General features: G+C 37.1%; 1 non-coding gene across 1 annotated transcript; it reads left to right on the top strand.

The window, feature by feature from the left end:
- Positions 1-8,248: 8,248 nt before the first annotated feature.
- LOC119516992 lies at positions 8,249-8,355 on the top strand. Its single transcript, XR_005213422.1, has one exon. It is a non-coding gene; the product is annotated as a U6 spliceosomal RNA (small nuclear RNA).
- Positions 8,356-24,591: the final 16,236 nt, after the last annotated feature.

Below are 24,591 nucleotides of genomic sequence, written 5' to 3'. Positions count from 1 at the left end.
TTGAGCTCTAAGGGCCTTTCCAGCTATAAAAAATTAAAAACAGAAAAACACAAAACTATGAGCTCTCTGCTAACATGAATATGATTTGTTTTTCTTTTACTTTCTTGATTTAGACATTTTGCTAATCAAATTATAACTATGGATTTGATCTTCGAATCCCCTGATTGGTGTTACTGCAGTCACGGGAAGATAGTTCAACATTAGAGGCTGGTTAGGCTTTGACTAGAAACTTACTGAATCAGTACCTTTACTACAGACATACTGAATCAGGCTGGTGGCCAAGTTCCCTTTCAGCTTGTTTCTTCTATCACTTCATGTAAGCAAAGCAAACAAAACGGGAGGTCAGGAAGGCATGGTGGCCTCTGGATGCAGCCTCCTGGGGTTTCAATATCCGTCATGGAAGCTTGCCTGAATTTCACTGGATTCAGCATCTCTCTCAGAGTGAAGAGCTCCCCCAGATCAGAGATGCCCAAGGGCTTATGTTATTTTAACCTTTTTTAGGCTGAGCAGTGGAGGTTAGGGGTCTTGGTGGTTTGAAGCTATATGTACCCCAGAAAAACATGTTCTTATATTTAGCGCATTCTTGTGAGTGTGAACCTATTGTAAGGACCTTTCGATGAGGCTACTTCAGTTAAGGAGTGTCCAATCTCAATCAGGATGGGTCTTAATGCTATTACGGGAGTCCTTTATAAGGGAATGAATTTCAGACTAAGAGAGAGAAAGCCACAGAAGCAAGAAGCCAAGTCAACAAAACGCAGAAAAGAAGGGAGAGACCAACAGAAGTTGCCATTTGCCTTGCTGTATGACAGAGGAGCCAAGGATTGCTGGCAGCCAGTCTTCAGGAAGAAAGCATGACCTTGATGATACCGTGATTTGGACATTTTCCCAGTCTCAAAACTGTGACCTAGTAAATTCCCATAAAGTCAACCCATTTCATAATTTGCTTTGAGCAGCCTAGGGAGCTAAAACAGGGTGTTTGGGTGGGACAGTCATATATATACAAATATTAGTCTTCAAATTTGCTGAAAAAGTCACATTGCTTATTTATATCTGTGTTTAATATTTGCTGTGCACTGGTCCACTTCAAGATATTCATATATAAATAGGTCTGGGTTAAGGCATGCCCCAAATCAATATTTAGCGAAAACTTAGTGTATTTCACATGTCAGAATGAACTTGTTAAAGTTTTACGTTTTCCACTTATAAACTGAGTGGCTTTGACTATTACTTTCCTGAGTCTTTGTTTCCTTATCAAGATATTACTATTTCATTTTACTTTAAAATGTTGACCTTTTTTATTACCATATACATTTTATGATAGCTTTTGAAAGGTTAAAATATTAAATAGGAATATCCTTTGTAATTTATGTTCAAGAGCAGGCAATGTGGCTTTCCAACAAAAACATATAGAATACTGTCTGAGATTTAGGGCTCCTAAAGTATATGTGATGAAATTGCACAGACCAAGGGAAAACTCATTTCCTTCCATTAAATTGCTGGGCTTCAACAAGGATAACTGTGCCCTGAACAGGTTATCTGCCACTGACAGTGTTAATTTACTGCATGAGTTGGCATTGAAATTATTTAAGACCAACAGGTATTACAAAAACAATTCCTTAATCATTGAGCCATATGCCTCCCTCACCCCTAGTAAAATGCAAATTGGTCTCAGCAGAATCCAAAATTCAATATGGATGAGAACCTTTCCCACGTAAAACAGGAATTAAGGGTGCTAGCAATTGCACATTTGCATGAGGAAAGTATTTCTACCACTTTTTAGCTAAACAGATTTCTTCATGATGGGCACCATGGCTTCCCTCTTTGGTTTATAAAATGAAATCCAGAAAGCTGTTTCTTTTGGGCGAGGTCTCCTGCTATATCTTTGTTACAGTTGGCTTGCAAATGAAGGGTAGTCTTTCCTACAGGCATCACAATGTAATGTTGACTGTCCTTTTTCCTCTGTTTCTATGGGAATTAGGGATTTTTTGATCAGTTCAAAAAATATAAAAGCCAACACAGAATATGGTTATATGAAAGCCAAATATATTCCTTGGGCTGGGCCTGGAAAAAAATATTGTTTGTTATTTTTGGGGATCCTCTTTTTTTTTTTTTCATTTTGTGTGCTCTTCCTCAACTTCCTCAACTGGCTCTTTATTTAAAGATTCTTATAATATATGTCTGTATGGAAGTAATCAAGATACAGAAACATTCTATTGGAGGAGGGGCAACAAACCCGAATCTTTGACAATTAATTAATTCCTGCTGCCTCTCCACATTATTCTCAGACAAACTCTTGCTACTTGCAAGAAGAGTTAGTAGGAGAATCTACCGCAATGAATTGCTCTGAGGATTCAAATTGAAGACACTTCTGGCACACTGTAAAAACTGAAGAGATGTTTGTAATTATTAATATTTATTGTCCTTTATTTCCCTAGGCTTCCAAGCCACTCTAGGACTACATTTGTGGTTGCCATTCATTTACTGGTCTAGAGTCAAACATTTGTCCTTACAAAAAGCATATAAATGCTTGGTAGAAGAATGAAGGAATGGAATTCAGTATTTATTCTCCATTTACTCTGCCGGGTCTATTCTCCAGCATTTCCTGCTTGGCTTGTGTTCTGAGAGGCTCTCCTCCTAGACTGCATTACCTGGCTCCCGTGCCCTCTTAGAGGCAGAACAGGAGATCAGAGGAGGAGTGGAAAGGGCTCAAGGGATCCTTGCCCTCTGCTCCCTCCTTGCCCTCTCTCAGCCTTGGCAGTGGCGTGCGTGCATCCATGGCCATGGCTCTTTGGGAATCCCTTCCTCTACAGGTCCCCAGGCTCCTTCAGGCAAGAGAGCTAATGGCTGCTTGCTATTTCTGGTCTCAGTGCACTTCACCGTCCCTAGTTCCCCCAAACCCTATCCACATCTCTGTAACCAGTCCATGTATTAAATTCTCTCCAACAAAATCTGATGGCCCAGGGACCCTGCTGGACCAGTAATGAGCATAGGCTTTATATTTAGACAGACTCAGCTAAGCATCCTTCCTAGGAGGCATCATCCCTGTGATGTTGGGCAGTGCTTATTTCCTAATTCATAAAAATGGGGATTGTAATATCTACTAGGTAAGAATGTGAGGATCAAAGTAGATCATATAAGAGAAAATCCCCAGCATGCTACTAAGCACAGATTAGGTACAAGTTATAAATTAGGGTCATTTGACTTTTATATATTTGGAAAGATTTCTAAGGTCCATAGAACTCTCACCAGCTGATGCATATCATAAATACCGCTGCTAGGCTAGTAGATTTAATTATGTATTCATTTTACTTCTGTTTCCATTCTCCTCTCCCCTTGTCACCTCTCCTCATCTCCTCTCCTCTCTTCTCCTTCCCCTGCCTTCATTTTCCTTTCCCTTCCCTTTTCTTCTATTATTACTATAGTTAGAAGAAAGGAATGCAGATAATTTAGAGAAGTTCATGTAACACAACAGAATTGACAATAATAACATCATTGAGGACTGGAATATGGAAATAAGAAAAAGCCATAGATAAATTTAATGTGGAGAAATGAAGCTTAAAAGCTAATCATGGTCTGACAAATTCAGCTTTATACTCTTTGGTAGATGAGAAAAAACAAAAACATTCATGCATTGGAATATAGTATTACTGAGTTAAAAACACACCAGTTGTCAAAAAGGAAATGCCTATAAAAATGCATATTCCTGTGAGTTGCAACACTTTACACTGTTTTTATTCCTTTCTTGTAATAAAGCTATTACCAGCATCAAAATCAGCCCTTCCCAGACCTTTCCTAGTCACCTTTTACCAAAGATAGGGCCAAATCCTGCCTGTAGCAGGTAGCAATTCCTTGGAAGTCTCAGTCGTTTTTCAATTATAGGGAGGCTTATTGATGCAATGGGAAAGCATGTATTTTAGAATCAGAAGGATTTACATTTGTATTCTGTCATACTAACTGTGTGTTCTTCAGCAAATTAATTGCCTCCTGGAACTTCAATTTAGCATCAAAATGAGTTTATTAATAACTACCTTTTGGATAAATTTGAGAGTCACCTGAGACAACGAATATAAAATGTCCTAAAGTATGGCAACATGGAGAGACAATGAAGTATCAGGAGAAAGCATGAGTTTTGGGAATATTCACACAGCACTAAAATCTCAGCCCTGTCACTCATGAGGAAAAGAAAAGTCTTTTATATTTACCCATATATTTACCCTTTCCAATGTTCCTTCCTCATTCCTGATATTCCAAATAGTCCTTCTGTCATCATTCCTTTTCTGTCTAAAGGACTTCCTTTAGCCATTCTTTTAGTGCACTTCTGCTGGTACCAAATTCCCCTGGTTTCCTTTATCTGAGAATGTCTTTATTTCACCTGCATGGCTGAAGGATATTTTTCTCTGGTTATAAAATCCTGGATTGACGGTTCTTTTCTTTTAGCTCTTAAAAAATGCTGTGCCTTTTCTCTCTGGTCTCCGTGATGTACCGTGAGGAATCTGCTGTCATTCAAATTGCAGTTCCTTATAGGTAACTCATTGTTTTGATTTTTTTCCCTCTGGCTATTAGTCAGATTTTTTTTTTCTGGCTGGGGAGGGGAAGGGGTAATGCTTAGTTACTGCAGAGTGGGGAACAAAGCTCTGCCTGGGAGGGGTGCTGCCTTGTTATTATAGCAGGGAGGAAGTTCAGAATTTCTGACAGGCTCTGCAGGAGAGGGCTGCCTTCTCATTACGACAGGGCAAGAGTAGAAGTCAGGGTTCTGCCCGCAAGTTCTATTGGGAAGGCGGCTGCCTAATTAGGGAGGGGTATGATGTCTGGAAAACAGGGTTCTGCCCCTTGGCTCAGCTACTGCAGTGACAATTGGAGTGGAAAAGTTTTGCTTTTTATATGATATTCATCTCAAGAACAAAGCAGTTATGGTAAAAAGTTTTCTGCACTACTGGGCCATCTTTTTCCTGTGCTTTGTCTAGAGTGAGCAGGCTTTTTGTTTTTGTTTTTGTTTTCATTTTACATTTTATGTTTTCAGGTTTTTAATAGTTTCAAGAATTACTTTACCCAGAACCCCCAAATCATTCACAAACCCCACAGGTACATTTAGCTTATTTTCAATAGCATCTTTTCAACCAAGATGGCTGGTTAACAAATAAAGCCAAAAAGGTAGCAACCCAGTGTATACCCCGAACCCATGTCTGCGGCATTTAGTGACCAAAGGTCTGCTGAATGCTAAGCAGGGTGCTCAGGCTTGGCCCAGAATTCCTGAATAATACAAAATGTCTCTTATGGTTATGCAGTATTCCATTCATAATGACAACAGTGCAAAACAAAAATTAATCCAGGAGCATTATTCAGATAATCCAAAGTATATTTTTCAAACACAGTTGATGCATAATACAGTGATTAAGAAAAGCAGGGAGAAAAGCAGGCTTAACAAAGCCTTGTTGGACCACAATTGAGCATATGCCAGCTGGCTTTTTGAGACTATTTTGACAGTTCCATATGGTATGTCTGAGTTGTGATTTTCACTACCACATAAGCTGGAATATACACGAGGCAAGAAAAAAACACAGGGAGTTCACCTCTGTGTCATTCATTGAATCCCAGGGTTAGGGTTCTCTAGGGAAACAGAATCAACAAGAGATATCTGTAAATATAAGATTTTATAAAAGTGTCTCACATAACTGTGGGTATGCATGAGTCCAAATTCTGTAGGGCAGGCAGCGAACCGGCAACTTCAATGAACATGTTCGATGAACTTCTCAGGAAATGAACTGGCAACTTCAATGAACTCCTCAGCAAACACTTTACTGGTTAGCTGAAAAAGAAGTGAAGGTCCTCTCTCACTTAAGAGTCTTCAACTGATTGGATTAAATCCAGCCAATTACATTCTCTCACTGTGAAAGACATGCCCTTCATTGATGTAATCAGTCACAGCTGTAGCCAATTGACTGATGATTTCATAAACCAGCCTTCTGGTTTATTAACCAGCCACAAATGTCCTTGCAGTAACAGTTAAGCCATTGCTTGCTTGACCAGACACCTGGACACCATCACCTGCCCACGTTGACACATGAACCTACCCATCACACCAAGTTCCCTAGTTAGTTTGCCGCCTTTTCTCTACCTTCCAGAGTTCTCTAGTATGTGGCTTTTGTATTTTACCCAAGGATTTTTGGTATGATTAGCAAGGTGAGTAGAATAGAATGCATTTACCTCATCTTGTCCAGAAACAAAGACTCAACTCTGTCACGTAATAGTGGTTTAATCTTTGGCAAATGATGCAACTTCTTGAGGTTCTAAATAAGCACTTGTGAACCAAAATGAAAAATATTTCCTGTGGGATTATGGCCAGAATTCAACAAGGTAATGTATGAAAAGCACAAAACAGTATATATGTTGCTACCATTTTCTTCCTGGAATATTTTAATCATATCCAAATTTCAAAACTCTCTTCCTTGTAATTTTAGCTCTCATATATTTCCCTTTTCCTTGGAATGCTTCAGTTGTGTTTGTTTTGTCTCCCAACCCAACTAGACAAAATATGGAATATAGTGTTTATTATCCATTAGAAATAATCCAGTCGATTCCTCCATTTTGAAAGTGAGGATACTGAGGCCCAGGGAAAGAAAGTGACATTTCCAATGTCATAAGGATCATGAAATTCTGGATGTGGCAGACTTGGCCTAAGATATATTTTGTGTCTCATATTCTTCTTCCGGTGTTTAAGTCAGTCCACAAACTTCTTAACATGTATGACCATCCTGGATTTCTTGGACCAGCTTGACATCACCCAAGAAAGCAGGATCCTGGGAGTGGAGCCATGAAATTGAATATTTGGCCTGTGTGCTTGCCTGCACAGTACGACCAGTATGGGCTTTGAGAGTCCTATGATGAAGAGACAAACCTACAACCTACAGTGAAGAATTCATTTCCATGAGGAAAGCCAGTCCCACAATCCAATTTTCAGAATGGAATATTGTATCATAAATACAAAGAGAAAATTTCAATCTGTAAATACGGTTTGAAGTCCAATGACAGGAACTCTTTAAGGGCTTCTTTCCTGATGATATTTCAAAGAATGTCAAATGACAGGCCACTACTTGAACAGAGGAGCACAGTCTCACAGTCTGTAGGTGACTACTAATGTTAAATTTATTAGAGTAATGATAAGGCAGATTTGCCTGATTATAGAATTCCAGAGGCTTCAGTTAACATTTATTGCTGCTAATAGATTTTCAACTGTAGATACACAGACCTTACTTGTGAGATTTTATTATACCAGATTATTTGCATTGTGAAATGGAAATGAAAATTAGCAATAGTTTTTGAACAGGGAAGTCGAACTCCATTGTATAGTTGTTCATAGATTCTCTCATGGTAAAAGTAGAATTTTTAAGTTTTCTGAGTATTTATTTATTTATTTCCTTTCTCCTTCACATAAAAAGATTTCTAAATTCCTTGGGGCCCCTTTGACGGAACATAAATGTATTTCAGCTCTCAAAATAACATGAAAACAATGAAGAATAAGAAACTACAGAGAAATGAAAGAAATGTGGTTATTTACACAAAACAGAGATAATGCAAAGCATTTCTCTCACTTTTAGACTAAATGTTCTCTCAATGTTAGGAAAAAGTTGCAGTGACAAACTGAATTGTGAATGAGGCACTATCAACCATCAATATGCTATGCATGATACAGGGAAAATTCAGAATAGATCTGTAACTTAGTTTCCTTTAAAAATTTATTCCATCTAAAAGCCCTGTGCTTAGAATCAGTCAGATGTCCACTAACCCTCAGAATAGTTAGGTAGAACCATGTGGGGACACTGTGACAATGTGAAGTAGAATAAAGATTTGTATGGTAACCCTTTCAAAGAAATCTCTAAATTGGCCTAAAAAATAGTAAAATTTTTTGAATACATAGCATGCACCAGGCACTTTATATACTAATTTATTTAATCCTCCAAACAACTCACCAAATTTTCTTCATATAAATGTATGAATATATGTAAAGTGACTATTTTTCACTCTAAGACTTTGGTCTGAATCCCAATATGGATATGAAATGGTACATATATTGAATGTGCTTTGAGACTTTAATGAGATAATACACCTGAAACTCTTGATAAGTGCTTGATAAATATTATTGTTGTTGCTATTGTTATGATTTGTCTTAGGAGGAGAAACCTTCTCAGGTGGAAGCAGTCCTCAAGATAATTCAGCTATGTGGGATGAAGGGAAAATTAAAAGAAATTGAGTGCTTGCTTCAGCAGCACATATACTAAAATTGGAACAATACAGTGAAGATTAGCATGGTCACTGTGCAAAGATGACATGCAAATTTGTGAGACATTCCATATTTGTAAAAAAAGAGAGAAGATGCAAATAAACAAAATCAGAAATGAGAGAGGAGTCATTATCACAGATCCCAAAGAAATAAAAAAGACCACAAGAGGATAATATGAAAATCTGTGACAACAAAGTACACAATTTAGATTAATTGTCCATTTAGGAAAATGGACAATTTCCTAGAAACACACGAACAACCTACTCTGACTCAAGAAGAAACAGAAGACTTCAACAAACCAATCAGAAGTAAGGAGATTAAATCAGTCATCAAAAACTTCCCAAAAAAGAAAAGCCCAGGACCAGAGGGCTTCACAGGTAAATTTTACCAAGTATTCTAAGAATTCTGCTCAAACTCTTCCAAAAAATTGAAGAAGAGGGAACACAAACTGCTCATTCTATGAAGCCAACATCATTCTAATACCAATGCTTGAAAAGATACTACAAGAAAAGGAAATGACAGACCAATATCTCTAATGAATATAGCTACAAACATCCTCCACAAAATACTTGCAAATTGAATCCAACACACATTAAAAGAATTATACACCATGACCAAATGGGTTTTATCCCAGGTATGCGAAGGTGGTTCACCACAAGAAAATCAATTAAAGTAATATACAAATTGACAAATTGAAAGGAAAAAAAATCCACATGATCATCTCAATTGATGCATAAAAGACATTTGACAAAATCCAGCATCCTTTCTTGATAAAAACACTTCAAAAAATGCAAACTGAAGGAAACTTTCCCAACATGATAAAGGACATGTATGAAAAACCTACAGCTAACATCATATTCAATGATGAGAGACAAAAAGCTTTCCCTTTAAGATCAGGAACAAGACGAGGATGGCCACTCTCACCACTGTGAAATGAATACAGCATTGTGCTAGAAGTTCTAGCTAGAGCAATTACCAGAAAAAGAAATAAAAGTCATCCAAATCAAAAAATAAGAAATAAAACTTTCACTATTTGCAGATTACATGATCCTATATTTAGGAAGCCCCCCAGAAAAACTATTTCAAAGTTACTGGAGCTAATAAACAAATTCAGCAAATTGGCAGGATAAAAAATCAACATGGAAAAATCAGTAGTGTTTTTCTACAGCAGTAATGAGTTAACCAAGGAGGTAATCAAGAAACAAATTCCATCCACAGTAGCAACTAAAAGAACCAAATATCCAAGAATACACTTGACCAAGAATGTAAGAACCTTTATACTGAAAACTACAAAAATTGCTAAAAGAAATCAAAGATCTTAACAAATGGAAAGACATTCATGTTCATGTGTTGGAAGGCTAAATGTTGTCAAGATGTCAATTCTGCCCATATTGATCTACAGATTGAATGTAGTACCAATTAAAATTCCAACTGTCTACTTTACTGAAATGGAAAAGCTAATTATCAAATTTATGTGGAAGGATAAGGGACCTCAAATAGCCAAAAGCATCTTGAAAAAGAATGTTGTGGGAGGACTCACATTGCCTGACTTTAAAGCATGTTATAAAGCCACAGTGGTCAAACCAGCATGGTACTGACATAAAGATAAATATATTGACCAATGGAAATAAACTGAGAGTTCAGAAATAGACCCTCAGGTCTATGGTCAATTGATTTTTGACAAGGCTACCAAGTCCACTCAACTGGGACAGAATAGCCTCTTCAACAAATGGTGCTGGAAGAACTGGATATCTATATCCAAAAGAATGAAAAGAAGACCCTATCTCACTTCCTATAAAAATTAACTCAAAATGGATCTCAGACCTAAATAAAAGAGACAGCACCATAAAACTCCTAGAAGAAAAGGTAGGGAAACATCTTCAAGATCTAGTGATAAGCAGTAGTTTCCTAGACTTTACACCCAAAGCACAAACAATGAAAGAAAAAAATAGATAAATGGGGCATCCTCAAAATCAAACACTTCTGTGCTTCAAAGGACTTTGTCAAAAGGGTAAAAATGCAGTAAACTCAATGGGAGAAAATATTTGAACACCACGTATCTGGTAAGGGTTTGATATCCAGAATATACAAAGAAATCCTACAACTCAATAATAAAAAGACAAACAACCCAATTTAAAAATGGGCAAAGACTTGGATAGACATTTTCCAAAAAGGAAATATAAATGGCTAACGAGCACAGGAAAAGATGCTCATCTTCATTTGCTATTAGGGAAATGCAAATGAAATCCACAATGAGATATCATTTCACACCTATTAGAATGCCCACTATTAAAGAAACAGGAAACTACAAATATTAGAGTGGATATGGAGAAATAGGAACACTAATTCACTGCCAGTGAGAATGTAAAGTGGTACAGTTGCTCTGGAAGATGGTTCGACGGTTGCTCACGAAGCTAAGTGTAGAGTTGCCCTACTGTCTGGCAATCCCACTACTAGGTATATACCTAGAAGAACTGAAATCAGGGACACAAACAGACATTTGCACACTGATGTTCATAGCAGCACTATTCACAATGTCAAAAGATGGAAACAATCCAAGTGCCCATCAACCAATCAATGGATAAACAAAATCCCGAAGCATACGTAAACAACGTGGATGAACCTTTAGGACATTATGTTGATTGAAATAAGTCAGACACCAAAGGAAAAATATTGTGTGACCTCACTAATGTGAACTAATTATGTTTTGTAAACTTATAGACATAGAATCTAAAATGTAGGTTGCCAGGAGATAACAGAAGGCTAGAGAATGGGGAGAGGTTGCTTAAGATGTGCAGAATTTTTAACTAGGTTGAATTCAAATGAGTGGAAATAGAGGTGATGGTAGCACGTTATTGTGAGTATAAATAGCAGGGCTGAATTGTGTGTGAATGTGGTTGATGGGGGAAGTTAGAGTCACATATGTCACCAGAAGAAAAGCCAGAGGTTAAAACATGGGACTGTATAACTCAGTAAAATCTTGTGGTGGACAACTGAGATTAACAGTACAAATATAAAAACTTTCTTCCATTAACTAGAACAAATGTATGAAACTATGACAAGAAGTTAATAATAGAGTGGTATGTGGGGGAAAAGCACCTATTGCAAACTAATGGCTGTAGTTCTCAGTAATATCTTAATATTCTTTCATCAACAGTAACAAATGTACCACACCAATGCTAGGGATCACTGATGAGGAGTGGGTAAGGGATATTGATTTGGGTTTTCTCATTTTTGTTTTCTTTTTCATTTTTTTTCTTCCCTAAAGTAATGAAAATGTTCAAAAATTGATTGTGGTGATGATGCACAACCATGTGATGATACTGTGCGTCTTTGATTGTATACTTCGGATGGACTATATGGTGTATGAAATTGCAATAAAATTGCATTTAAAAAAAAACAAAAATAAACAAACTGAGTTCTAAAAGCATAGTATGAATCAGCCTGACTTTCAAAACACTGACAACAAATTGGTCAGATTTTAGTTTTTAACCATTTTACTAACTGCCTTGAAATCTGTCCCCTGGCACCTTGGACCAGTGACTGTCCTCGCTCTTAGGAGTACCGAATGTACAAAAGATTTGTGAGGGCTGGGATGGGGGATGCTACCAGCAGTAGGTACTCGGTACAAACTGAATGTTGATTGAGCTCCTCCTGTATTCCCAGAACTGTGTGAACTGTGTTAGACCCTGGATCTACAGAGGACAACAGCAGGATGCTTGCCCTGAGGGAATTTAGGGTAGTTATGTAAAATAAGAAATAAATAAGGAATTGAGACCAGGGGAATACTTATGGTAGTACATCTTTGCAATTATACTTCATAGCAGACTCTGAGATCTGGTGCAAATGATAAAGAGCCAGTTAATCAGCCCATAAATGCCCCCATCATCTGCAGTACAGACCCACCTTGAAATCATAAAGTGGTGTCTGCCCCTACTGGTGATCTGGGTAAATGCAGCAATAGTCCTGAATTTTTTTAAAAAAATTGACTTGCTTTCCCAATTTCTCATTAATTTCCATTAATATCCAGAAGTTCAGTCTGAATGTCTCCATCAATAAAACTGCAATATCACTTTGGTGCATCACCAACAACTAAATTTTGTATCTACCCCTGGAAATTATCATGAGATGCAAGTGAAAACGTTAATAGAAAATAAACACTAGTATTAAGTCATTCAAACCCCAATGCACAGGGATGTTTAATCAGTTTGCAATTTGTGACTGATGAGCATATAGAATCAAGGTGCATATGAAGTCAGATATTAGGAATATATTGGTATATGAGAAATAAGGACAATGATTTCTTGAACACATTTGCTAAAACTCCAAAATATCAACTTTACCAAAAAGAAATTTTTTCTAAGTAATTTTTCAGCTATTTAAGATGTTGGTAGGTTTTATATAAATAATCACTTTTACTAACTCCCAGTGCTCACATATTCAGTAATATGCACACTTATTTTCCAGTAGTTGCTGCTCATGAAAGTCAAACTGCATTTATGAATATAAATTATTAAAATTGGCCTATTGATACATAGTAGCTGATTTTCAAGGAACTGTCTGTAAACACCATAAATTTGTATTAAATATTCATATAATCATGTGCTAATTATTCCAAAAAGCAATTATAATTAAAATGAAAGTATCTTGACTTATACAGTACCAAATAAAATAGAACTTTAAAAGATAGAAACGTGTCACTCTTTTATAGATAACAAAGTAAAACAAACTACCTTCACGTCTGTTAGTCTAAGCTATAAAGAATTAAATGAAACATCCCTATTATAGTCACATTTTCTTCAAAACAAGGGAATTTTTCTCTCTCAGAGATGATTTTATGGGAAGAAAATGGGGCATGATAAAATGATGCATGCCCTTTACATATTCACTGGCTTTTGTGACAGGTTTAGTTTGGGAAGTTTTTGCTTATTTGTATATGTCTTGTTTTAGACAAGGTAAGAAAGCAAGGTCTAAACTCCTCATCATCTACTGAAGCAGTCCATAGAGTCAGGATTCAGCTGCAATATCACTGAGGCCTAGTCTCAGGAGCACAAGGCTGCCTGCAAGGCCAGCTTGTCTTGCATCTGGTAATTGCTGGAGAAATGCCTGTTAAGAAAGGGTCTAGGAGTTAAAGGAGGAGTCAGGAGGGTCCTTTCTCTGTCAGGCCTGACTCTGGAAAATAAGATGAGAAGGCAGGAAGAAAAAAGGCAGAGAATAAATCTGAGAGGCTGGAGAGACATCTGAGGACCCCACAAAGCAGCAGTTGCTTCAGAGCTCCCTGGAGCTGCCGCAAACTGTCTGCCCTGCCATTGGCTCTGGAGTGAGGAGAAAGTGGCAGAAAGCCCAAATAATTGCAGAGCTGGGCTCTTTGACCTACTCCTCCTCCTCACTGCACTAACTTGCCACAGCTGAAAGAGAAAGACTGACCACAGGGAACACATCCCAGGGATTGACTTGCTCAAGGTTATAGTGCTATGATATTGTGGAAACAGGCTCTAAATCGTATTCTTGAATCTAAACTCGTGCAGTGTCCACTGACTATCCCTTGACCCTTGGCTATTTATGGTCATTCTACAACAGATTGTTATGACTCTATCCAGATGGGTCCTTCTGAGGTTAGTCATTTTTAGGTGGTTTCATTCAAGTCCAGGTCAAGAGACAGCATCTGAAATGCATGGGTGTCCTGCAGACACTCCAGGACTATTCTTGAGAGCCTGTAGCTGCTCATTGTGCCCACCAAGTTTTGCATTCCACATCAGAGCCCAACAATGAAGCAATGAAGACAATGTGGGGGTGCCACAGTCATTGGTGCTGTGTCCAGCCCCTGCAAAAGAGACTGTCAACCGAAATTTGAACCCTGTGCACTCATTATCCCAGTGTGATTTTGGTGGAAGACCTTGATAACAATTATTGCAGCTTGTCCCACTAGGACTAAATTAAACCGACTGGAGAACCACCATGATGTCAAACACTACTCCTCCAAATCTCAGTCTTCCTCCCAAGGTTGACTCATGCCTTCTCCCCAATAGTATAGGCTGTCAACACTTTTTTCCTTGGGTGGGTTAGTTCCCTTAAGGTTTCCTAGTCACTCACATCTGTAGATTGGTAGAGGGCTGCCCTATTGGTAGAGGGCTGCCCTACTTGTCCTCTCTGTGTGCCACAACAAGCCCCTTCTAGGGTATATACAGCTCAAGTTGATCTGGGACTTCAGGTACAAGCAATCAAAAGAACAAAAGAAATGCACCCACAGATAGTGCTTGTAGTGGAAAAAGAGCTATGGCAACCCATCTGCTAAATGATAGCAGTGATTATTTTATGCACTGTTTTTTCTTTCTCTCTTCCTTTATAGACTCTCTTTCAAGACCAGAGTTATTGGAGAACTTGGGAATATCATGCTCTAATTGGAATTCTTACAAAGTAAGAAAACTCTTATGGTATCTGACATTTACATGAGAAATGTTTTGTTTATAACTTACTTCTATACATCTTCCTATTTAACCCCACTTCCATTATGAGGAAATTTAGCCTCAGAGTGATTAAAGCAATGCATGGGGTTGTGTTACGTTTTATTTTTCCTGTCACTGAGTATAACATGGACAAAATGTGGAAAGCATTTTATTTAATTTCAGGAATCAGAAATTAATAACTGTAATCAGCTTAAACGAAAAGGGATTTATTCCCTAGTATTAGATGGTTTACATAATTGTTGTGTCTGGAGAAGCAGGCCCTAGGCAAATGTCCGTTGAGTAACTCCTGATTCCCAGTATTGTCATGCTCTGCTGTGATCAGGAAAGGTGTCCTGCTCTTGTGGGAGAGTGCCAGATGAAGAAGCTGTTCCCTGTCCAACCTCATTGCCTTTGCTCTGATGCAAGTCAGCACAATGCATGCCTCTGCTTATCTAATTTCTTTATCCAATACTGAAGTTGGTGCAAAGTCTGATTGTCAATACCTAGTGCCTTCAAATGACAAAACCTAAACCACAGCTGTATCCTTGCTAGCAAAGGGGTCTTAGAAATATAGTTTTTTAGCTTTCTGGCTTCTTCAGTGCAGGGAGTCTCAACAGAATGAAGTCAGAATGAATGTTAAGGGAATGAGTTGTCAATATCCACGATAACCATATTTTCTGCACATTTGAATATAGCACAAGTACATTTTACATCTCCACTCAACCTGAATTATTCCTCCCAATTGATTTGCCCTATCATGCCAAATTTATTTCTTAAAGACCATGGGTTGGCTTAAACAACAGGAATTTATTGTCTCTTAATTTTGTAGGAAGAAGTCCAACAACAAGGTATTGGAGGGACTTGCTTTCTCCTGGAGTCTGTGGAATTCTGACAATCTTCCTTCAACTGATGATGTCTTTCTCCTTCTAGTCTGCTCTGCTGATTTCTGCCAACTTCTGGCTTCTACTTCAGTTTCCCACTTCCACTTGTTTATAAGGGCTTTGCCCATATTATATTAAGACCCACTATTTTCCAGTTTGGCCATGCTCAACTGATAATAACATCTTCAGAGGTCCCATTTACCAATGGGTTTGCACCCACATACATGTGAGTTGAGACTTAAACATGTCTTTTGCTGGGAGACATGATTCAGTCTTCAATACATATGATCATTTCACTCCTACCGCCTCCCTCACTGGCAACAGAAGGGACTTGAATGTGTTTTCTACTCATTCCTATACTTGAAATGCCCTTGTAAACTTCTCTGCCTGATGCCTCAAAAGTCTTTTAATGCTTGATTCAAATGTCACATCTTCTGATTAGCCTTCTCTGATGTGACTGCTCTCAGTAGATAAATCAATTTTTGGTTCTTATGCATTATTGTTTGTAACATTAATTGATGCATATTATATTGTAATATGTTTAATATAAACATATATAGGATATCTGTGTTAATAGGTGAGAGATCTTTGAGAAATTCTATAATAGCATATATTTGAGCTGAACTAATTTGGTAGAAACCATAAATGAATTCAGTCCTAAATACTCTAAGGTAAAATTGTAGTTTCAATTCTTCATACTCGAATAGCACTTATTATTGCACACTCATTCATTTATTCCTGATATCTTCAACTAATTTTGGAGGGCCGTCTCTGCTAGATTTGGGGACATGCAAAAGGGATTTAATTTAATCCTTTTCCTTAAATAATGTTTGGGCAAGTAGATAGAGAGATACACATATAAACCACTATAATGCACCAACTTATTTCTATAATGGAAGTTTAACAAGGTTCACTATAAGCAGTGAAATGAGAGTAGATAAATATACCTGGTTTTCTGGGAAGAGTATATAAAGGTGATATTACTTGAACTGAGGCTTCTTTATATTTGTGTAAGCAAAAAAGGATAATAATATCTAATGTGTAGAGCACTTATAACATGCCAAGTCCTATACTAACAGCTTTATATTTGTTCTTTCATTTTATCCTCACAGGAACATTAAGCAAACTTCCAAGTTAGAAAAGTGAGACTCAAAAAAGATGAGTGACTGTTCAGCTAGTAAATAGCAGGGCCAGAATTTACAGCTTGAATTTATAAACTCATAAGAGGAAATACACATTGTGGAGTCGAATTGTGTGAATTTTAATCCCAGTGTATGAATTTATGCAAATTATTTAAACTCTGCTTTTCAGTTTCCTCATTTATAAAATGCAGGTCATAAGAGGGCCTAATTTCTAGATTTTTATAGGTAGTAAATAGATAATAAATGTATAGTGAGACATAGTAAAAACTCTACAAATGAGATTTACTAATCACAATGGCCTTTAACCCATTCCAGTAAATATTAGGGCTATTCATGTTGGTGTCTAATAATTCGAAGCATTAGGAGAGAAAGAGCTATGCCATATTCACCATTATAGTCATTAATTCATTCATAATGTGCTCCTCTATATTAAGTATAAGTACTACAAAGATTACTAACACAGGTGCTATTCTCAAAGTTTTCAAAATCTATGGAACATAATATATGAAACTGTATACAATGGTATGAATAACTAGCTATAGAAATATGTAAAAGGGCTAGATTGATTCTGTCTAGGGGAGGGGGCGGTGAATGAACCTGGAGTCATGGAATCCAGCAGAGTGTTTTGCATGTAGTTGATATGCACAGTAGATGAAAAATAAATGTGAGTCCAAACATGGGCTCATTGGGCCATACCATGGTGAGTCCTACAATAACACTGAATATATTCATGGTATGCTACACAAAATATCTCTGATTTTCACAAGAAGGCTATGAGATAGATGGCATAAACCCATGAATGATAATTTTATTTGCACAAAATATATTATTGCATATTATAATCAATAAAGACTCTTTCAAAACTTCAAATATAACCCTCTATTGAACCTGACTGGTTGGTCAGTTAATAACATATTTTTGGCATTTCTAGAACTAACAATAGGCATTGTCACAGTTTGAACTTGATTTTTTTCATGTGATCTTTTTTTCGTTTTTTTCCAGCTGATTTGTTCTTATTGTGACAATCAATACATGTGTATTTAGCACCTACTTCAAGCTATATAAGCTGCTACAGATGGTTGCTGTAACTATAAGCAAAGATCTTACAGTTCAAATAAGAAGCCTGGATATATACCTGTGGAGTGATTAGAACAGAATCACATGTTTAACTAATTTACAAATCTTATGATGTTTAAGCAGACTTCCTCTGACATAAAGAACCTAAATGGTAACCCCTTATTAGTATTAGTTACCATTAAATTAAGTCCAAAGTAGAAGCAGAAATATTTCCACAATTAAGTTGCTGAATATAGTCACTGTCTGAAAAGCTGGTGTAACCCACAACAGAGAAGAGATTAAAAAGAATACAGCAAAATATTGAATCTGGTTAATAGGTTCATAGTTTAACATGAAACATATGTCCAAATTAAATTATGTTTCCTCTTCAATTTTAAATTTGCACAACATTCATTATGCAATATTAACAACTTGAACTACTTCATGCAGAAAAATCTTGTACTTGAAAGATAAGACTGTAATTTTAGAATGCAGTTGGAAAAAATAATGTCATATCAGTTTACAAAAAAAAAAAAAAAGTTTGTAAGCCATTTAACCGGCTATAAAGTAGTATCCTTAAAAGTTGGTGTAGAGTTATATTTATAACCATTTTTTTTCTTTGATTAAACACTTTTCTTTAATGCCTTTTGAGAAATGCCAGTGAATGACTGGCCATATTTCTGAAAAACAGGTGACAGCCTTCCCACATAAAAAAGAAAATCAATTTGTATCTCTGTATGTGGTTAAAACTTTGCCATAGACTGAAATAAAATGCCCTTTTTTCTTTTACTTCCTAAAATAGAACTTTAGCCAAATAGAACAGAAATTATTTAATGTGAAGCATCAAACTGTGTCATATTTGATGTACAGCACCTAAATAATAAGTCTTTCTATCACTGTTTGCATGCTGTTATTCTCAATGTTCAAAATGCATTAGTTTAAAAGTAGAGCAGCTCAGTCCTTAGGGTGGATCCTCAACACATTGAATGCAGGAGATTTTAGGAATTACTGACATTGATTCTCTTTCATAGATTTTTTTTATAGGATTGATCTAGTGAAATGAAATTATAAGGCATAGAACTTTTATGTCTAGTTAATTCCAAGATTTCCTTATTGACTTTATATTTCATAGGTTCCCTATAATATTTCATTATACATGTTTTTTAAAGTACACAGTTTCAGTTAATGTTTACTGAAGGAATTTTAAATAAACAGAAGCATTAATCATTTGAACCTGTTAGAAAATTCTCTAGGGTCCAGACCTCATCAAAGCTGAAGGAGGGTAGATCTATGACTTTACTGTTCAGGGCTTGATGAAAGTCTGAAGATCCACTGACTTCTGTGAATGTTTTTCTCTGTGTGATTGGCATCATTCCTCACCAGGTTATTCCAAGCCACAAACCTGGAAATGATCCTTGATGCCTCCCTTTCCTCATTCCCACACCCAATTAAACAGTACTAGCTGTCTAGCAGCTCCACTTCTTAACTCTCTCCAGATATTGCTACTACTCCCATCTCCCATGCCAACACAATGGCATCCCTTACCTGCATTTTTCTTATAGTATCTTATCTAGCCTTTTATGGTTTGTTGTTTCTAACTGTTTCTCCACTCTGCTGCCAGAGCAACCCTTCCAAAATGAAAATCTGATCATGTTGGCTCAGTGACTATCAGATTTCAGTGGTTGCCCCTGGTCATTGAGATAATAGTTATTAAGCCTCTTCATCTAGTGAGTTCTTCCTCCATCATATCCTGCTCGCCTCCTCATCTTCATGCTGCCCTGTTGCCCTCTATGTTCAGCCCAACTGCAAACATCTCAGGTTTGCAACTGTGTTGTTTGCTCTTTCATCTCTAGAATTTCACATTTGTTGTTTACTCCTCATAAAAGAACTTTTTTTGTCCTTATTGCTAGCTCAGTACTACTTGGCTTAAATGCTACTTTCCCTGGAAAGCAGCCTGTGACACCTCCCTTTTCCAGTTATGTTAGGTAACACAATATATAGATTCAAATAATGTCCTGTACTATTACGCCCATACCACTATTAAAATAAAATAAAGGATGGAATAGTTAGAAGGAAGGAATTGAAATGGTGGAAATGTAACCCATAGGATCCTTTGAAGTTTGTTCTATAGCTACTTGTTGAATTGTAATTTGAAAGCTGTACCTTTTTGTATATATGTTATATTTCACAATAAGGAAATAACTGAAATTATGGTACTATAACTCATAATAACTGTGGAAATTTCCTATACATCTACTTGTTAAATCATACTTTGAAAGACACTGCCTTTTTGTATATAGGTTATATTTCATAATAAGGAAATAACTGAAACTGTGGGTTTGTGACCTATGATATTCTTTGAAATTTGCTCTCTATTTGTTAAATTGCGCTTGGAAAGTTATCACTTTTATGTATATGTGTCATATTCTACTATAAAAAATATGATTTAAAAAATGAAAATAAATAAAATGAAATAAAGTTGGCCATTAGACTGGGGTAAATACTCTTGGCCAATCCCTGAGTGACAAACCCAATTAACCTGATCAAAACTTGGAAGAGGCAGCCTTTCCATAAACACCTGCTATACTGGGAGGTGGAGCTTTAGTGCCAGCGAATCAAAAATAGTCACCTTAGGATGGAGCATTCCACTGGAAACAGTCCACATAATAAATGTAGCTTAGATATACAATCAGTTTCCACAAAATATATCCCAAGTAAGGCAATGCAGCTTAGGTACCCAAACAAAAGGTTTCCTCACTTGTTTCCATGTGTGCCCTATATAAGCTTTCCTTTTCCACTTCCTCAGTGGAGCTCCTTATCACTTTTGTTTTGCTGCTGACCAATTTGTGAACCATTTGTTGCCCAAATAAACTTTAACAACATTTAAAAATTACCTCAGTTTATCTTTCACATAATTAGGTGTCAGAAGTGGGATCCAAAGGAGACCCCTGGTGGCCCATGACAGTAGTGGATAACATGGAGAAGGTACCCACGGAGCCATTTTGAGTTCACTGCTTTCTTGCTGTACACAGAGGTTGCATGTAAGTTCCTCTCAGATCTGAACTCCATGGCTTTGTGTTAAACTCTGAAGTTTATTTGGGTGTCTTACAACTGGATCGGGTCCAGTGGTAGCCTCAGGTACGATATCCACTCTTTGGAAGGCACCCTGTGGAAGGGAAAGAAAACGAACACAGGACACATAAAAGACCCAATTTAAAGTGTATTCTTCCTGATCTATGGAGTCTGATAACTCCACCATCAGAATTCCTGCTAATTGTGTGTTTAAGAATCATGGAACAGGATCATATGCTTTCTTAGAAAAAAATTGGTGTTTTATGGTAAAGACAGCTTGGTGGCCATGATGGGGAAGTTTTAGTTTAGACAAGGTTATTCATTTGAGAGGCATCCTAAAAGAGAGAGTCCCAAACACTGCAAAAGCAATGGAACATAGTCTTATTTTACTTGGTATATGGAGGCATCAAAAAATTAGTCATTCCAAAACAGCCTCATTGAAAGACTCTTTACAAAAAGCCAACTAACAACTTGGGAAACTAGAAGCCAAGACAACTGATGAGGACTGTAGACAAACTGACTTGACTCCAGCTGTGCTTTCAGCCTCTTCTCTTTATTCTTCTTTACCTAATTACTCTGAATCTACTAGCCCTCTTTCTCATTTACCTTTTTACTTAGAAAATGAGGGAAAAAAGGAAACTGGACATATTAGACAGGTCCCCTTTAAGGTTAGACCCTCACAGACCCCAGCGTTCTGACCACTGACACCTTTCACCCATGGTCGGAGAGAGAACTCAGAAGCATAATTTAAAAACTTCCAAAACCCAGGGAAGATCCACAAAATTTTACTTAGGAATTTGAATACTAATTGAGTCATATGACCCCGGGCTTCCTGATTTTTATGTTTATACACAGGCTTTTGACACCAGGGATAGCTTGGAAATAGATTACTAAAGTATGGTGGGATGATCCCAAGATGGATGTTAAAAATCCAGTTAAGCACACTTCAAATGATGGATCAAAAAGAGCTCGTAAAATAGACAATAATCTCTTAAAGGCTATACCTAAAGTTTTTTTCTCAAAAAATAGATTGGTCCATTACCCAAGCCTGGAAAAGAAAAAAAGATAAATCAACTACTGATTATAAAGTTAAATTTTAAAAAAAAATTTGTAAAACTTTCAGGACCATCATTATTGAGTCCTGAATTAAAAGATGTTTTATCCACCTTATTTGTCAATGGGCTTCACTTTGAACCAAATAGTATAATAAAAAACCACAAATTCAATTGAGAATCTGTTCCCTTGACTGAATTGATCAACTTAGCAGACATTTTGAAAGAGCCTTGGAACAACAATAATAAAAAAACTTAACAGGCTTATCATTTGATGTCTCTGCAGTTGCAGCAGCTATAGGAATAAAGACTGACCCCAGGGCCATCTTATCTACCTGGATTCAGGTGGCCAAATAAAAAAAAAGCAAGAACAAACAAACCAAAAACAAAAACCTCCAATACCTAAAGTATCTGTTTACTTTCAAACAGCCTTGGCATTAAAAGATAAAATGTCAACTTTTAAACCACAGTGAAACCAATCCAGGCCATTTGAACTGCCCCATTGTCCTTTCAGAGGAAGCCCTCAAAAATTTGATGCTTCAGACCAAAGCCAATATCAAAGGGGCTCTGAGGGATCCCCCAGTAAACTGCTTCTCTTAATTCCCCTAAACCAGCAAGGGGATGGGGACCAACATGAAGATTAATGGAAAACTCTGTACTGTGTCAATAGAAACCAGCGTGACCCTTTCTACTTGAAACCCCACTCTCATAGGATAAAAATCTCTGTGAGTAACAAAAAAGTCTCGGTGTTAGTGGTTTCCAACCATATCCAGAAGTTTTCTCTATCAGAGCCTGTACAAATGACTTTCAGTCCTGTTGCAGAAAAAACATGCTTTCCTTGTATTTTGCACAGCATCAATAAACCCTTGGAATAAGATTTACTTCTAAGCTAAGGGGTTCATATCAGATTCTCCTTGGCAGGAGAAATAACCCTAGAATTTCCAGACCCTCCAAAACCTAAGTTACCTTGTGCCTTACAGGCAAAAATTGATTATGACTAGGTTGGTCTTTAAATCTCCCCAAACCCAGACCTCTCTGAAGTGCCCAGTAGCTTGTGATCCTCCTCCTCAACAGACGTAGGGGAAATTAAAAGAACTAAACCTATACAAGTTCAAATAGCTTTTAAAACCAGAAGCTATGCAGGGGCTTATTCTAAGTGATTAAACAAGTCCTTGTGATTCCTTACACCAGCTCCTATCCTTCCAGTTTAAAAAAAAAAAACAACAACAACAACAAATGGACGAGGTTGGAGGTTCACACAAAACTTATGAGCAGTAAATAAGATTGAATTTCTTGTAGTTCCAAAGCCTAACGTTTTGCTATGAAATGTGCCTTTGGGATCAAAATGGTTCACAGTAATAAATCTTTGCTCAGCCTTTTTCAACATTCCAGTTAATAAGGACAGCCAATGTTTGTTTGTCTTCACTTGAGAAAGTCAACAATAGCCTCAAACAGTGATGCCTCGGGGGATCACTGAGGCACCTTCCTATTCTTCCCAAGTTTCACATCCAGTCTTCACAGCATTGCAATATCTAATACAATATATTGATGATTTGCTACATTCCTTCCTTACTAAAGAGGATTCTTAAAATAATCAGCCTACAAAGGACAAAAGACCTCTAAAAATAACTTCAAATCTTAAAAAAAAAAAAAAAAAGAAAAGAAAAAAGAGGAATATTATTTAAGACCTAATCTAACTGGGGAAGTCATTTTTCCCTCCACAAATAAAATAAAAACTCTTCAGTTTCCTTAGACCAACCACTAAAAAACTATTAGAGCTTTTCTCAGATTTGCTGGATTGGTCCCAGGTTCCAAGTTTTCCCTTACTACCCTCTCCCCTTTACAAACTTACTAAATATTCTACACCAGAACCCTTACCTTGGGAAGAAAACCATACACAAGCCTTTCTTCAACTTCATTGGCCCTAAGGCAGCGCCCAGCTCTGGGCCTTCCAAATTACGCCAAACCAGGCACTGAGTCCTTACGATCATGGAGGCAACACATCCATAACTTGTTACAGTCTACAGCTAGACTATAATAGCTATAGTCTACAGCCAATAGCTAGAGCTTATCCAAATTGTTTAAAGGCAGTGGCCACTGCAGATAAATAGGTAAAAGGCCCTTCAAAATTAGTGTTAGACAAGGATTTATACCTGCAGGTTTCCCACTGTGTAAAAAGCTTGTTATATTCTAAACAAACTCAACATTTCTCTGCCAGTAGGCTAACTTCCTATGAGATTCTATTTCTCTCTCCTTCACATCTTCACCTCCTAGGCTGCAACCTTCTAAACCCAACATACGTTGCCAATGAAGAATACCACACTCTGTATTGGACTTGGAATTTCTCAGGTTTCAACCCTTCAGTTGAATTAAAGAGCACTCCACTTGATTAAAAGGTTAGTATTTTATTTTGATTGATCACTTACAAAAAACTCCTGAAAGTATCAGGCAGATATGCTGTAACAACTCCTATAAATTGTTTTAAAGGGAACCTTCCCCAATTTGAGTCTGCTCAACCAGCAGAGCTATATGCCTTGAACTGAGCATGTCAGATGGACAATCACAAAGCTGTAAATATTTATACTGATAGATAATATACATTTGGAGTGGTCTATGACTCTTGTATGCTTTGGAAACCTCTAAAGGAGTTCCTGTCAAAAATTG

Source organism: Choloepus didactylus, chromosome 20 (assembly GCF_015220235.1).
Source record: "Choloepus didactylus isolate mChoDid1 chromosome 20, mChoDid1.pri, whole genome shotgun sequence".
NCBI lineage: Eukaryota > Metazoa > Chordata > Mammalia > Pilosa > Megalonychidae > Choloepus > Choloepus didactylus.
This window is presented reverse-complemented; position numbering and strand designations above follow the sequence as displayed.